Source organism: Balaenoptera ricei, chromosome 2 (assembly GCF_028023285.1).
Source record: "Balaenoptera ricei isolate mBalRic1 chromosome 2, mBalRic1.hap2, whole genome shotgun sequence".
In the NCBI taxonomy this organism is placed as follows: domain Eukaryota; kingdom Metazoa; phylum Chordata; class Mammalia; order Artiodactyla; family Balaenopteridae; genus Balaenoptera; species Balaenoptera ricei.
Genome location: NC_082640.1, coordinates 44,111,737 through 44,129,970, shown reverse-complemented (window position 1 = coordinate 44,129,970; position 18,234 = coordinate 44,111,737).

The following is an 18,234-nucleotide window of genomic DNA, read 5'->3' as shown; positions in this document are numbered from 1 at the left end:
TTTTTCATTACTCTAGGAGGTGGATCAAAAAAGTTCTTGCTGCTAATCAATGAATATGGTAAAGTTGCAGGATACAAAATCAATACACAGAAATCTCTTGTATTCCTAAACACTAACAATGAAAGATCAGAAAGAGAAATTAAGGAAACAATCCCATTTACCATTGCAAAAAAAAGAATAAAATACCTAGGAATAAACCTACTTAAGGAGGCAAAAGACCTGTACTCAGAAAACTATAAGATACTGATGAAATATACTACAAAGACGACACAAACAGATCGAGAGATATAACATGTTCCTGGATTGGAAAAATCAATATTGTGAAAATGACTATACTACTCAAAGCAATCTACAGATTCAATGCAGTCCTTATCAAATTATCACTGGCATTTTTTTCACAGAAGTAGAACAAAAAATTTTATAGTTTGTATGGAAACACAAAAAACCATGAATAGCCAAGCAACCTTGAGAAAGATAAACAGAGTGGAGGAATCAGGCACCCTGACTTCAAACTATACTACAAAGCTGCACTAATCAAAACAGTATGATACCGGCACAAAAACAGAAATATAGATCAATGGAACAGGATAGAAATCCCAGAGATAAACCCATGCACCTATGGTCACCTAATCTATGACAATGGAGGCAGGAATATACAATGGAGAAAAGACAGTCTCTTAAATAAGTGGTGCTGGGAAAACTGGACAGCTACATGTAAAAGAATGAAATTAGAACACTCCCTAACACCATACATAAAAATAAACTCAAAATGGATTAAACGACCTAAATGTAAGACCGGACACTATAAAACTCTTAGAGGAAAACATAGGCAGGACACTCTTTGACATAGATATCCTACATATTTTAAATGGTACAACTTTCTGTAAGAGTGGGAATGGGATACCAAGGAAATGGGTGACTTGTGTTTTATTAGGGGAATTAGTAAAACTACACTCTATGCTTTGAGCACCCACTGTGTGCCAGGAACTTTGAATTTCTTATCATGATTATCACAACTCTATGAGGAAGGCTTATCAGCTGGGGAAACTGAGAGTCAAGATGGTGAAGAAACTTGCCCAATGTCTCACTCCTAAGAGGGCCCAGAGATATTAGTTTAAGATAGCCCTGTTTAACACAGAATGGAGCTACTGGTTAAGGTGATAGGAAATAAATAATAGGATAAAGAGTTGAAAGGAAAAAATAAAACTGTTTACACATGATATGAATATCTACGTAGATAATCCAACAGGATCAACCATTAGAACTAATAAGAAGACTTGGCAAGATCTTGCTGGATATGAGATCACTAAGAAAACCCCAAAAAACCAACAGTATTTCTTACATCAGTCATATTCCATTAGAAATTTCAGTACAGGACTTCCCTGGTGGTCCAGGGGTTAAGACTCTGTGCTCCCAATGCAGGGGGCACAGGTTTGATCCCTGGTTGAGGAACTAAGATCCCATATGCTGCATGGCACGGCCAAAAAAAAAAATTTCAGTACAAATACGATACCCCTGACAGTGTCAAAATATCTAGATATTGGCATATCTAAAAATATACACAATCTTTCTGGAAAAAAAAACTCTGAGAATCAAAGGATCATCTATGGAGATGTAGTCCATGCTCTTGTTGGGATAATTTAATATTGTTAAATTTCTCTTAATTAATTTGTAAACTCAATGCAACGCCAATAAAAATTCCAGTTCGATATTTTGATGAATTCAATAACTGTAAATATGAATGATTTAAATTGATATAAACAATCAAAATGTAAGGAAGAACACCAGTCCACAAAAAAGTAAGCAAACTCTAAAAAAGGGCAAAGAATGGGAGGGGTATGCCCACTAGATATTAGGACAATATCAAAGCCTTAATAATAAAGGCAATATGGAATGGACTTAACGGAAAAATGGCTAGACCAATAGTACAGAGAGGACAGCTCTTAGAGGGATCTAAGCATATGCGAGAACTTAATCCAAAAAAAAAAAAAAAAGGATAATGGGAAAAGGCTGGGCTGCTTAATAGAAGGTGTTGGGAAAACTTATTAAATAGAGAAAAATAAAACTGGATCCCACATAACATCACATACAAAGGTAGACTCCAGATGAATTAAATACATAACATTTAAAGGTAAACAACAAAGTTAACAGAAGTTGATGTTGGAGAGTATCTCTGTGATTTATGGATAGAAAAAGACCGTCTAGACAAAACTTAGTTTTGTCTTAGACATAGTTGATCATATCAAAATAAAGGACATCATTTTCAACTTAATAGAAAACAGGACAGAGGGAGATATTTGCAATGCTTAAGATATGACAAGGGACTACTATCTAAAAAATTCAAGGAATTCCTAAAAAAGAAGAAAAAGATAGGCATTTCCATAGAAAAATGGGCAAAGGCTTCAAAGGAGCAATTTATAGAAGTGGAAACCAAACGTTTACTATGAAAAGATGCTTCAGTCATTAGTAATAAGAGAAATGCAAACCAGAACAAGAAAGAGCTGGCAGGTGATATTTATTAGAGGCACTCTTAGACAGGTGGATTATGCCACCTGTTAGCAGGAATGTGGGGACACAGGGACTCATGCACTGCTGGTGGGAGTGTCAACCTACATAGCAGCTCTGATCGACCTGACAGTCTTAACCAAATTAAGGATGTGCATACCATATTTATATGTCAAAAACATGATCACACAAGTCCACTAGGAGATACGGACAAAGGTGTTCGTTGTGGCATTGCTCGAGGGAGTGGGGAGTTGGAGGAGACTGCTGTGTCCCCATGGGGGCATGAATAATACAAAGTGGTACACACATCGTGGAGGACTATGTAAAAACAGCCACATGGATGAGTCAACTTAGTTCTGAATGAAATAAAAAAGGAATTGAATCCTGTAGCCTAATATCTATGTATGTGAGAGTTTACATTTTACCTAGGGTTCCCAGATTGAGCCAAAAACAAAACAACAACAAACCCAAACTGAATGTCCAGCTTAATCTGACTTTCAGATAAACAACGAAAAATTACACTAAAAATTATTACTTACACTAAAAGTTATGTATTGTTGAACTGAACCTCCAACTGAACTGGATGTTCTGTATTTTATCTGGCAGTACTAAGTTTACAAGAAAAATACTTATAAAAAATTCACATAAAAGGCATTAGAATGATTGTTAAATCTGGCGGGTGTGTGCGCATAAGTGTGTGTAAGTAGGGAAAGGGATAAAAAAGGAAAAGACAAAACAAGAAAGGGCTTTGCAGTAACCCAGGATGATCGTATGTTATATTTGAGGAGTGTGATTAATTCAACCTCTACACCTGAGGTCCAATTTAAAAAAAAAGTAGTGTAAGAAGCCAGTTGCCATCTCTCTAGTTACAGGCTCATATCTTTGAGGCCAGATGGAGGTGAGAAGGGCCTTGAATCAGAGAAGTAGAAAACCAACTACTCTGGAAAGGAGAAGCTTATCAATTAATTTGAGACAAGGAAGGTCCTATAAAAGCAATCAATCAAACAGTTGAAGAGCATTTAGAATTTAAAAGAGCCGGGGGACTGGCCATAGGAAATGGAACTGATTTCCCTGGAGCCCAGGAAGTGTCATTTCCTCCAAACTCCTGTCTCTAACCTCTGGTTGCCCAGAGAAGGACCTGGGAGCTTGAATTTCTGACAGCGCCCCAGCTGATTCTGGTCTACAGCCAGGACAAGTGTTCCAAACCAGGAGGGAAAAGATAATTGACAAGGGACAATAGTAACTAGAATTATTTTATCATCTCTTAATTAAGGATTCAATAAAACTAGGTATACATTTTTCATGCTTATCGCTCTTATACACCTATCAAACCGAAAACAAATTTAGAAAAAAAAAGCCAAGGAGTAAATGGGCACAACACCTAAATAAACAACATTATTTTGATGGGATTTATGATGAGGCTCTACTAAAAATAAATCACTATTGCTGGCTTAATAATGGAAAGATGTAGACTTGGGTCTTGTTCTAGAATCTGTTTCTGTATTTTCACTTTAACAACACTAACACAAAGACTGTTTCTTCTCATAGGAATAAGGCACAAATGGTATTGATAAAATCATGACTATATTTGCTAATGCTGGACCATCAGGCACTATATGACCAAAATTTGGCCAGTGAGTAATTCCGAAGTGTTGATTTTAATGAAGTATCACTTGGTAAATCTGTAGATGACTAATGTTCATGAAAAGATATGGTTAGCCTTATTAAAACCTACTTTAAATGGGGTTTCTCTTACTGTTTTTGGAATGCGAAAATATCTTAAATGTATATTTACTACTTATTGCAAATTGTTATGTGTAGACAGGACGCACAAACTGCACCCGTTTCTGCAGCTAATTTGACACTAATGGCTACTTGCTGATCGCTTCGAATCTGTCTGCTTCTACTGCTTTGTGCCTTGGTCCTTTTGCTCGGACTACTTCAAAATCTGCATATGTACACTGCCTTTATGCTACAAAATACAAGCACGAGCACTCAAATCTTGCAGGTAACTTATAAAGGGGTGACTAGATAATGTACAATAGTCATATATTAGCAAACTGAAAATGCAAACAGAAAATTGTCATGCAGAACTGGTGGATCCCTGAGATGTCTGTGGATCCCAGTTTGAGAAACACTGGCTAGAAAATGAAACCATCTGTGTGTACCCTTAGGGAAGACACAGATAAAGTGACCTCTTATTCATTTCTCCAAATTCCAGAGAGAATATCAAACTGTGAAGATTCTGAAAGGAATGGAGAAGCAGAGGCCTAGGTAAGGGCTATAGGAATGAGGGTACCAGCCTGGAATGGTTAAGAGGAGAGGCAATATTGTTCCCCTCAGGTGGGCTGAGAATTCTCCAGTTCTTGCCCTGAAGACAAAGGGAGGGGGGACAAAGGGAATTAAGCACTTGCTGTTGACAACAGCTAGATTAGGGGGTAACTATTTGGAAAGACCCAGGGCAGCAATTAAGAGTTAAAGAGCAGCTAATCCAGTGCCCTAAGGCAGAGGTTCTCAAAGTGGTTTCCTCTTAGCACCACCCTTTAAAGGAGTTGATGCATGGATCCATCACTGGAGATTTGAATTAATTGGTGAGTTGGGCATCAGTCTTTGCAAAAGATCCCTGGGGGTTTCTAATGTATAGCCAAGGTGGCCGACCAGTGTTTGAAGGGAAGCTTTCTCTATGGTATAATTACATTGAAGACCACCTGCATTCATTTCTTTAATAGGGGCAAGGGAACCAACCCTTATGGAGTGCACTGTGCTCACTATTTAAATAATAATAATAAATAGTAATAGCAGCTACTATTTATTGAAAGCTTGTTATATGCCAGGTGTTATGTTAACCACTTGATATCCATTTAACCTTCACAACATCTCTGTGAAATGCATGTTATTATCTCCATTTTACAAATGCAGGCTCAGCAAGACCAAGGAATTTGCCTTAAATCACTCAAGGACAAGTACATAAATACATAAGTGAAAGTAGTCACGTGCCCAAGGTCATGCAGGAAGGGGGACAGGATCTGGACCACGGCCTTTAGCTCTACCGCTGTCACAATTAATTGCTATCTAAATGAACGCATTTAACAAATATTTATTGACTGTGGACCCTATATGTGCCTGACCCTAGGATAGATATTGGGGATGTGAAGATGAGCAAGGCAAAATTTCTGCTCTCCAGTCTTATCAGAAAGACAGCTAATTCCAAAACAATGTGATCAATGCTATCAGGGTGACCGAATGCCCCTGTTTGCTCAGGATTCTTTGGTTTTAGCACTAAAATCCTGAATTCTGGGCAATTCTTCAGTCCTGGGCAAACTGTGACAGTTGGCCACCCTGGCTGTCACGGAGCACTGTATGTGGTCTGGGGCTTGCATGGGATGGTGGGGGGCATCGTGGAGAAGAGATCAGGAAAAGCTTCCCAAAGGAGCTTATGTCTTTCTATAGGATGATTTGGAGTTCTTTTAGGTCAAAAATGGAGGGGAGGGGGATAGGCAAGAGCGTTCCTGGTGGAAGAACCAGGAAATAGCTCCGGCTAAGGCTTGCAGGGGAGGGAGAGCAAGCAGTTTCGTAGAGTTAGAGTTTGGGGTGCATGGGGGTGGGGGGGTTGATGAAGCTGAAGATGGGGAAGCTGGGGCCACACTAAGGAAGTGGGACTCTAGCGGGCAAAGAGTTCACCTTAAGGGTTTTCAGCAAGGGAGAATTACGCTCGATTTTGCATTTGAAAAGATGAGGCTGGTTATGAGAGTAGGGTGGGAGTTACAGTTGCAAGACTATTATAACACGGGTGAGACTAGAGGACAGGAAAGAATGATGACAACAGCAACAACAATATCTAATGCCTACTGATGACTTGATATGTCCCAGGCACCGTGCTGAGCCCTTCACACGCATTATCTCGTTTAATCCTAACATCGAACTCTTTAGTCAGCTGCTATTTTTATGCCTCTGTAACAGATGAGGCGATTCAGACTTAGCTGAAATTAATTTAGTTAAAAAAGTCGCACAGGGTAAATGGCAGAGCCAAGATGCAAACTCTTGCTTTCTGACTTTACATACGCTTAACCACACATTACCTGATGGAAACTAAGGTGGTGCGTGTTTGTTCGTTCACTGGAGCAATATTTATGGAGCACTGACTATGTGCCAGGCACATTTCTGGCTGATGAGGATACAGCAGTGGACAAAACCTACACAGTTCCTGACTTGATGGATGTTACATTTGTGCGTGTGTGTGTGTGTGTGTGTGTGTGTGTGTGTGTGTTGGGAAGATGGATAAGCAAACGAACCAGTCAATATAACTTACTTGTGGATGGCTTTGGACTCCATTTCGAGGGAGAAGAGAAAGGATTTGGGGATGTGGGAGTGAGGGGTGGGGGGAGGAGTGTAGGGACCTCCAGGTTTCTGGCTCCGCCATCTGCTGTGCGCTGTCAGCAGAGACACGGAGCTCGGGTCAGACCTGGGGGGAAGACAAGAGCCCAGTTTTGGACATGTCGAGTTGGAGTCTCCTGGAGTCGAAAGCTCTGAAGGGTGGTCATGGGGCAAGTTGAGAAAGTCATTTAAAGCTGGGGCCATGGTTGAGGACCCTGGGGGAGGGTGCAGAGTGAGAAGAGGTCTCAGGTGGAAACCCTGTAGACTGAGCTAAGGGCAGAGGAGCCAAGGGCAGAGGAGAGGGAGACAAAAGTCAGAGGGAGAGTGGAAAACCCAGAGAGAAAGAGGCCCTGGCCCTCCAGGGAGCAGAGAGCTCCAAGGCAGGCAGCCCCAGCATCGTCAAATGCCACTTAGAGGCCCAGGGAAGGAGCAGCTAGAGATGTTGGGGGCCAGGACGGAGACACACAAAGTTGAGGGGATTTTTTTGAAAGCGATGGGAGCCCAGAATGGGAAGTATCTAGTATAGGACTGAAGGCACAGGAGAAAGTGGAGGCAATTCGTGGAGCAACGCTTTAGAGGAGATGGAGGAGACAGGATCCAGAGGAAAGGCAGAGGGAACGGTCTTGAACGGGTGGGCATATTCCAGGGACCAGAGGGGAGCAAGGAAAGATGGGTAGGGATGCAGAGCCACGCTTCTTGGGAAGCAGATGGCCAGGTTGTTTGTGAGATGGAAGGGTCCAGAGTGGGGCTAGGAGGTATCCACAGAGAGGCAGAGGTTTGAAATTCACACAGTGGGGGTTGGGAGAAATGCAACTCGGGACCACCTAAAAATTGATCTCTCCTGCGTCTCCATCTCTTCAAGAGCTCTGTCTGGGAATTCAAACATGCATTTGTGCAAATGTGAAACTTAATTCTGACCTTCAGTGAGAGGCTGACAATGCCAGTTGTGGGATCACAGCGGGATAGGCATGCAGGGGGTGTCTCCGGACGTGGCGGTGACCCTGAGACGTGCAGAGACAACAGCTGGTGAATTTTCAACAAGCAGCCTGGAGTCTGCCTCACATTCGCTATTTGTTTTACAAACAGCCATCGGGAGGGTGAACTGCCCCTCCCACCGTCCCTGCCTCCCCCTCAGCTTTTCTGGGGAAAGAAGTCTGTAGCCTGTTTAATTCTGCCCAGGTGGTCTTTGCCTCTCAAAAGTCTTCATTTTGAGCAGAAAACGAGTGAACGTGACTTTGATGTGTAGGAGACAAATAACTGAACTGCAGGAGCTGTGGGTAGTCCGCCCTCAGCTCAGAGACTGGGGCTCTCCCCACATTTGCACCTCAGGACTTTGTGTCCTATCAAAATCCCATAAAAAGTTTCTCTGTGGGTGGCACTTTTTCCACAGCGTGACTGGCTGGGAGGGCTCCATCAGCTAATGCTATGTCATCACTAGTTGTTGGCGGGCTCTCCTAGGGGACACTTGAGAAACTTTGATAGAAATATTTCTCTTTGGCAACAGCCCGCTGTTTCCATGGTTTGACAATACTAACCAGATGTAAAGTTGGCCAGCAAAGGGGAGGCCTGCCTGGAGAGAAGGCCCTCACACACTCAGGTCCAGCCCTGGGCAAGTTAGATAACCTCCTTTGGCCTCCGTTTCCTCATCTTTGAAATGGAACAATAATACAAGCTCTAATTACCTCCTGTTGTGAGAAAGAGCTAAAGGACTTTGCAAAATGTTGAGTTCTTTTATAAAGAGTAATTGGAGGGTATATTTTAGAAACAAATGAAATAAGAAACAAAGCAGAACTTAAATGTAGTGATGTTAATTTCACTTGGGTCTAATAGACTGTTGTCATTCTTAGAGATCTACTAATTTAAGTAAATAGTCCTCTCACCTGATATAGACAGAATTTTTTTTTAAATTGAAGTATGGCTGATTTACAGTGTGTTAGTTTCAGGTGTACAGCAAAGTGATATACATATATATATGTATGTATATATTCTTTTCAGATTCTTTTTCATTATAGGTTATTACAAGATATTAAATATAGTTCCCTGTGCAATCAGTAGGCCCTTGTTGTTTATTTTATATAGAGTAGTGTGTATCTGTTAATCCCAAACTCCTAATTTATCCCTCCTCCCTTCCCCTTCGGTAACCATAAGATAGTTTCTTTTTTTTTTTTTTCATAAGATTGTTTTCTCTGTCTGTGGGTCTGTTTCTGTTCGTAAGTTCATTTGTATCATCTTCTTAGATTTCACATATAAGTGATATGTGATATTTGTCTTTCTCTGTCTGACTTACATCACTTAGTATGATAATCTCTAGGTCCATCCACGTTGCTGCAAATGGCATTATTTCATTCTTTTTGATGGCTGAGTAATATTCCATTGTGTGTGTGTGTGTGTGTGTGTGTGTGTGTGTGTGTGTGTGTATTTATCACATGTTCTTTATCCATTCATCTGACAGAATATTTTTAACCTAATTTTTTGAACAGGTAGTGAACTCACAGGGTTTAATATTCCAAACGTGTGAAAGGGTATAGAGTCACCTTTTTCTCCCCCGCCCCATCCCAGCAATTCAAACTCCCTCTGCAAAGGTAGGGTGACCAATTGGTCCTGGTTTGGGACTTTCTGGCTTAGCACTGAAAGTCCTTAGCAACCTGGTTGGTCACCCAGTGTCATAGGCAACTGACATTATGAGTCTGTTGCATGTCCTTCTGGAGGTAATTTGACAAGAGCGACCTTACTATTTACAAAATCGTCACGGGTGACAAAATAAAGATGTCATAAATGACTAGCACATAGTATTGGGGAAGGAGGAAACCATGATAACACGGGGGCACAAATCTTATCATCTAACAGTTGTTTTAAGTATTTCCAGCTCTGGAATTGCTATTCCTCTGCAAAAGAAATCTCCCTGTCAGGCTTGGGAAAAAGAGTCCCGTAAACGGTAACAGTCTGTGACCCCATTTCCCATAACTGTGGTTGACCAGAGACTCCATTAGCCTTTTGTTTATAATTCATTTTTGTGCGGTTAAAAAAAGCATTTGTGTACTGGGGGTTTGGATTTCATAAATGCTTATTTGCCAAGTTATCTTTTAGATTTCCCTGTGTGAATGCAACTGATTTGGGAAAGCCCAGTTTCAGAGAAAGCATAACAACTGCCCTTATCAAGTGTGAACTGAGAAAGACATCAGGAGGCCTTTTCCAGGCTAAAAATAGACCTAGAACTCAGTGTATTTTAGCTTCAGGACTTTTTACAAACTGTCTGGCAAACCAGCACATTATTATTTTATGAATAAGGCATCAACGTTCATTTTAAATGTTCTAGCTTCAGGCTATTTTACTTTCGTGCAAAAAAAAGATGAATTATTTATAAAAATGGGCATGAATATCATATGATAATACCCTCAGTTCTAGCAGGGAGTAAAATGAGCTGCAGCTGCTGCTGTCAGCTCCCCAGGAGAGCTGAGCGGGAGCAAGTTGTGGATGGGGCTGCAGCCTTGAGAAGGGGCTGATTGCTGAGAGGCAGCTCGTTCTCTTGGGAGGATGGTCAAGTCTTCCCCCTCTCACTCATGCTCTCTCTCTTATCTTCCTTCCCTTCCTCCCTCTTCCTTCCTCCCCCCTCCCCTCCCCTCCCCATCTCTCCCCCCCTCCATCCCTTCCTTCCTTCCTATTTCCTCTCTCCCTCCCTCCATCTCTCTCTGGCGAACTTCAGAAACCACAGTACAGAGATCCTTTCTAAATTCAAGTGTGGTCAGACTCTGGTTTTATGGAACTATTTGTATTCAAGTTATTTACCCTCTTTAAGCCTCAGTTTCTTCATCTGTGAAAGGAGGTGATAAGTGTATCTTCTCCCTAGGCCTGTGTTGAGGAGCAAATGAGACAAATATGGAAAGTGCCCAACGCTGAGTAAATAATAAACATTAGCTGTTATTAGAGCCTGCCGGCTAGGGAATACACAGAGTGGGGTGTGCACGTGGGCAGAGGTCACAGTACTTGAACACGGAGAGGCTGAGTAAGGTGACCAACTCTTCCTGGTTTGTCCAGGACCAACCTGGTTTATTTTTAAAAATTTTCGTTTTATTTTAGAATTCTTTTTTATTGAGGTAACATTAGTTTATAACTGTCATGTGTACAGCATTATATTTCTGCATCATACCCTACAGTGTGCTCACCACCAAAAATTTAGTTTCCATCCATCGCTATATAGTTGCTTGTTTTTATTTTTTATTTTTTATTTTTATTTTTGTATTTTTTAAAAAAAATTATTTATTTATTTTTATGGCTGTGTTGGGTCTTCGTTTCCGTGCAAGGGCTTCCTCCAGTTGCGGCAAGCGCGGGCCACCTTTCATCGCGGTGCGCGGGCCCCTCACTATCGCGGCCTCTCTTGTTGCGGAGCACAGGCTCCAGACGCGCAGGCTCAGCAATTGTGGCTCACAGGCCCAGCCGCTCCGCAGCATGTGGGATCCTCCCAGACCAGGGCTCGAACCCGCGTCCCCTGCACTGACAGGCAGACTCTCAACCACTGCGCCACCAGGGAAGCCCCTAGTTGCTTGTTTTTAAAATGGAAAGTCCCGCATCCTGGGAACCCCCAGACCAAACACATTGGAGCCTGGTCACCCTCCTGAGTCAGGTTGGGCTGAATTTGTCCGCTTTTAGTCTTCCTCCCTTCTCATCCCGAGACTGTGTCACGGGGCCAGAGCTCCAGCATGCGTGCGGTTACCTGTTCTCTGGATTATGAGGACACTAACCTACCCGGCACGCAGAAAGGGGAGGAGAGGGCCACCTTACCTGCCCGGAACAAGTTCTGCGTGACAACATCTGCCCCGCCTGGCCACTTGGTCATAGAGTATTGTGACAGAATGACCGTGAGGCCGGGCCTTCCCGCTCCTCCCTGTCACCTGCCCCCCCTCAGTGGGGTTACTCCAAGCCTCCCAGCCGACCCCAGAGAAATGGGAGAAACTGTGCAAGCACGTAAAAATTAAAGACATACAATTCCTTTTATTATGTGGAGGGCAAAAAAATGTGTATAAAGGGGCCCATTTTAGAATTCAATTTGAACATGGCATTTCACTGGTATTCCAGGACTATGTTTTATACCAGTGACCGAGGCCTGTGCAAAAGAGGTTTTGAATGAGGTTCCAGAAGTTTCTCCCTCTAAGCCAGCACTGCTCTTCTAAATGCATTCTGAGATTCACAGCACTGTGGAGGCTTCAGCAGCCAAGAACAGGGCATTTCCCCAGGGTGTGGGGAGGGAAGCAGACCACAGCGGGCTGCTGTGACGGCTAAAGAAATGCCGTGTATGAGGTTGAGCCTGGTACACAGTGGGCACTCGATAAATATTAGCTCTCTGTTTGAACTTCTCCAGCAATGATTGCATAGTACACTCAAAACCTATTACCTACTCTCCCTGACCCTTTTCTCTTGGGTCTGGAAACTTTATTTACTAGTGATTAGATTACCAGCCAGTAGGTCTTGTCTGCAAATCGAATGGCTTTCATTAAGGCCAGAGGCCACATGTCACATGCTTCTTCCCTCCCTATGGTGCCCAGCCTATAAAATATCTGCTGCTGTGGTAAGAAGCTCTCCAGAGGACATGTGCTCTGCTGACATAATGAGGAAGAGATGAAAGATTGGCCGAGTCACTGTGGGGTCGCCCCCCACCTCCTCCGGGTTTCTTGCTGAGTTGCATCCACTTCTTTGCCACGGGTGCCCTTCACCTCCTTCTCCAAATGGGAGTAGAAAGCCACCCCTCTCCAGGCCAGCCCTTTCTCCCACTGCCGAAGCACGTGTGTCCTTCTGAAGTCCCTAAACTGAGACACTGCTGTGAGCCTCCGTTTCTTCATCTGTAAAATAGGGTTGGAATGTTAAGTGCAATTATGCATGTAACACTCAGTGAATACTGGCCACTATTATCTGGAACTTCTTTACCCCCATTAAATCTGTCCTTAGAAATTATTTCCACTAAAGAGTGTTGGGTGTGTGGGGTGGATCAGGAAGGGAGGGAGCCTGCTCTGAGGTTCTCGAGCCCGCCTTTCCCATTTTCCTTACCCACGATCTGAAGTCTGATCTCTGGTCACCTTTGTTAAACCTTTCCCCCAAAGCTATATTACGAAGAAGGGGATTCCTGTCATTATCCATTTTAGGCAACAAAATAGTTCAGATTAAAATATATACTACAGGTTAAAAAATTATAAAATTAATACATGCTTATTGTAGAGACTAGAAAATTCTGTAAGGAAAAGAAGATACAAATGCCCCATGACTGACTGCACACTTAGGGATAGTTGCTGTTAATGTGTTGATATGTTTCCTTCCAATCTTTTTTCTTGGGTGTCTTCCCATTTTAAGTCAGCTGTTAGTCCCAGGGAACAGAGAATGTTGATCTTCTGAAGGGTTAGGTTACTTGCCTGAGACCAAGCTCCTCAGGGCTGACATATGTGAAACCAGGAATAGGTGAGAGCTTCCCCATGGCTGTTCCTCCTCTGAATTCAAAGGAATCTAGACTATTAACTAAGGTAGCTGCTTTTGCTTCTCAGCTGCTGCCCCTGGAGGCGTCCCAGGCAGGATACTGGAAACTCTCTCCCTTGGGTACTGGTGAACCTTGAAGGTTGGAAAAACACTTTATAGTTAAGTATTTTCAGTTATTTCAATGTTCCTTCTTCATTGCTCTGATATCTTAATAATTAACATTTGCTGAGCATGTACCATTTCTTCAATGTCATGTTAAGCATGTTACAAGTATTAACTCATTTAGTCCTGGAAATACTCTCATGAGATAGGTTCTCTTATTATCCGTATTTTATTGATGAGGAAACGGAGGCATAAGAGGTTTAAGCAAGGTCACACAGCTAGTAAATGGTGTACTGGGACTAAATTACTTCTCTCGTGTTTGCTGTGTATATATAAATATATATATATATGTGCATGTATATATAAGTACCTCTCGTATCTTTCCATTTATCTATCCTTTTCTCTTTCTGTCTCTCTTCTCATTTGATCTGTATTATTTCTGAAGAATTTTCATCCAAGTTTGAAGTGGCCTCCCTCAGTGGTGTGTGAGCCTTGGTGAAGCAGGACTCCACCTCTCATACGGAGCTGAAGGCGGTGAAATATGCCCTCTTCCCCTCCTTGAACAGCTGGGACAATGACATGTGACTTAGGGCAGCCAATCAGATGCTCCAGCCCAGGACTTTGAATTTCAAGCGAGTGATGCGATTCGAGAGCAGCTTAGAGGTTCACTCTTTCAGCAGTGGTGATGGCAGTGGCGTCTATGTCCAGTTACAGAGGCGGCAGTGGTGATGGTGGAGCCTGCAGAACGTCTGCTGGGCAGTGCCGTTGGTCAGTAGCTTCCCTAACAGGATCCTTCCTGGGGTCTGATTTTGGCTTTGGTTCTAGAAATCCAGCCAGACTCAGTTCCCTGTTTCTTGCCTGTTGGAATGGGAGGGGTAGACTATGTAGCATCTGTATCTTGTCTTCCTCCTCTCTAACGGAACCTTCACTCTCCTTTTATTTTCCTCAGGGGGCTGTCCTAACCCTAGTTCCGAGGCAGATCCCATCCAATCAGTGCATGACATTCCCCTGATGGGCTACAACTCAAGATGGACCAATCAGACTGAGAGGAGGGTTTCTTTTTTTTTGGCTGCGTTGGGTCTTTGCTGCTGTGCGCGGGCTCTCTCTAGTTGCGGCGAGTGGGTGCTACTCTTCGTTGCTGTGTGCGGGCTTCTCATTGCAGTGACTTCTCTTGTTATGGAGCACGGGCTCTAGGCGTGTGGGCTTCAGTAGTTGTGGCTCATGAGCTCTAGAGCACAGGCTCAGTCAGTAGTTGTGGCGCACGGGCTTAGTTGCTCCGCAGCATGTGGGATGTTCCCAGACCAGGGATCGAACCCGGGTCCCCTGCATTGGCAGGCAGATTCTTAACTACTGCGCCACCAGGAAAGTCCAAGAGGAGGGTTTCTATTCCACGATTGGAAGAAGGGTTTTTCTTTCTCACTTGATGTATATGAACCAGAAGGCAGGTTACCCCAGTTGTCACTGCAGTGTTCTTGTGACCAGCAATCACTGCAACGCTCCTAAGGTTGAAGCCAGTGCTGTGGGCAACAGAGCAGAGAGATGGAAAAATCCAGGGTCCTAGACGTCATGTAACTGCTGAATCAACCACCTGGGTTTTCCTTTATAAGAGAAGAGATTTCCTTTTTGTTTAACTCAGTTCAAGTTGGGTTTTTCTGTTTCTCCTAGCAGAAGATATTCTAATTGATTTGCTTCTTTTTTCCACTCAAGCCTGATTATCTAAGCTCATCATCTCTCAAACAATCTTTTGGTCTCAGGAACTTTTGGTGTCTTTTTGATTTCCAGTCTTAAGAAAAAGGAAGGACCTCAAAGAGCTTTTGTTACGTGGGTTATACCTACTGATATTTACTGCATTAGACATTTAAAATGAAAACACCTTAAAATATTAATTTAATTAGAAACAGGGTAATAAATACATTAACATTTTAACATCGATACACTGTTATGAAAATAACTATATTTTCTAAAAAAATAGAAGAGTGGCATTGTTTCAACATTTTTGGGTAAACCTCTTTATGGTCTGATTTAATGGAAAATAGCTGGAAAAACTAATACAAATGAATCCATATTCAAAACATAAACAGACTCACAGATATAGAAAACAAGCTTATGGTTACCACAGGGGAAAGGGAAGGGGGCAAGGACAGATTACGAATATGGGATTAACAGATACAAACTATTTACTATACATAAAATAGATAAGCAACAAGGATTTACTGTATAGCACAGGTAATTAAACCCAATATCCTATAATAAACTATAATGGAATATAATCTGCAAAAAAACGGAATCACTGTGCAGTACGCCTGCAACTAACACAACATTGTAAATCAACTATATTTTAATAATAAAATAAACTTCTATCAAAAAAAAAAGAAAATAGCTGGATTCTCATATACACTTTTGCATTCACTCAGTTGCGATTTGTTGTTTGGGTTGAAAAATAGGAAGAAAATCCAGCCTCACCCAGATACGCAGTTGGAAAAAGGAGAATTTTAATAGCCTTTTCAGATAGTATGGATATACTTCTTTAATTTCACACCAAAATTTGCGAGCCGTAGTTTCTTAAAGATTACACTGTGAAATCTGGAACCATATCAAGGAACTTTTATACTCTGTTTCATCAAAATCCATTGGTCTATCTTGCACTTTGAACGGATCTTTTACCCAAGCATGATTTTGTAAAACTGTGCATTGGCCATGCAGAAAAATTGGCTTGCTGATTTAAGCAGATCTTTCAAAATTTGACATATTTCATTATATAATATCAAAAACGCCACACTTTTTAGTATCACCACCAAGCTCATCAGAAAAGTCTTGAAGTATTGGGAAGCAGTCCAGCTCATAGCAGAAAGCCTCCTAATGGATAAGTTTTCTAAAAATTCAGATTTTAGCTTGAAGGTTTGAATTTTATCATTGGCTACAATACTGTCAGTTGTCATCCTTAAAGTGACAGGCTCATTCTTGTTCATTTTTGAGAAAATGCCTGCCAAAGACCAGGTCTGAAGTTTGTCAGGCACTCTTTTGATTAACAATGGTGGTCCATGAAAAAAGTGGCTAGTTTAGTTTGCAACTTTAAGAATCGCACATGTGTTTTTTTCTTGAGACACTCATCATGGCTCAGAGTGCAGCAGATGAGATTTATGCATACTTCTCATTTTACCACATCTAACAGTAAAATGTTCTGTTCTCAAGGGTCAAGATTTAATCATTTCATGGCTCTATCAAAGACACTATAAAATGAAACTGGCTCTTTTTTTTTTTTTTCTGTCGTGCATGGTCATGAAGAATACAATTACTATGAGTATAGTTTGTCTTGATTCATGCTAAGGCACCATCAGTTTTCATCACAATTGCTTTTGCACCATCAGTGAAAAAGACAAATAACATCTTAATGTTATTATGGAATTAGTTTTGGCTTTGCAGATTCCCTGGAAGGGTCTCAGGGACCCCAGGAGTCCCCAGACCACACTTTTAGAACTTCTGCTTTAGCTTATGGTTGATTCTAGAAGCAACCCAACATGCTTCCGATAAACTCCCTTTTCCTGAAATCAGTCCCAGTTGGTTTCTGTTGCCTGTCAGCAGTGTTCCATGTTAAAATGTCATTGTTTATGGTTGGTTGATTCAAAATGTTTAAGGAACTCTAATTTAGGGCAATTTATAAGTAAGTTCTTTGTTGTGATGATTTGCACAGCAAATAATCAGGAAGAAGGAAAGATTCTAAAGTTTCACTTTACTAAAATAATCTAACATTTATGTACATTCTTGGTGTTAAGTCAATTTTAAACAACCAAGCAAGTCTACTCCAGTCCATGAACTGCGGCAAAAGAAGGATAAGGGCACTAATGTTTTCTCCCTTCTTATGCATGTTTCCAGTGACCTTCCTGAGCTAAGTATTATTATCCTCACTTTAGACATTAAAGACTTGAATTCTGTGGTTAAGTCTTTGGCCAAGGCCACTCAGCGGTCAAACCGCTCATCCTGGCTAGAGGCTCCAAGGCCCAGGCCTTCTTTACTCTACCACGCAGGAATTTTTGATAAGGACAAAAATATAAGCCTGTGATGTCTGAGGTTTATGCCTTAGAGGGCAGTGCTGCAAAATCATGGACGTCGCCAGTGGTTCTTTAAGAAATTTCTTTTCTAAATTCTATCATGATGATATGATAAAATGCTGGCTCTCTACCAACACATTTTTGACATACCATAAAGTGGTATTTTAGAGTTGGAAGAGACCTAAAGCATGTGATCTGTCCAAATTTCTCACCACTGGGGCATGCTGGACTATTCAACGTGCATTTCAAATAGTACCTCCCGGGCAATGACTTCTGATAACCTGATTATTGTTCATCCCACTAAATCAAAATGTGTCACATTATACGTGGCAGGCAGCTTTTTAGATGCCTCAATAATCCCTGCTTCCTGATATTCACACCCTTGTACACTTCCCTTCCCTTGTGATAAGATCTGTAACTTGCTTCTAACCAACAGAATATAGCAAAGGTGTTGGGATGTCACTTCTGTGGTCAGGTTTCCTAAGACAGTGACTTCTGTGTTGCTAACAGCATCTTTCTATTGTCTTCTAGACTTGCACATTTTGATGAGGCAAGCTGCCATGTTGGTAAGGAACGGTGGGCAGTCTCTGGCCAACAGCCAGTGGGGAACTGAGGCTTTCAGTTCAATAGCCCATGAACAGCTGAATCTGGCCAACAACCAGTGATTGAAGTTGGAAGCAGATCCTTCCCCAGTTGAGCCATCAGATGAGACCCCAGCCCCAGCTGACACCTTGATTGCACCTTT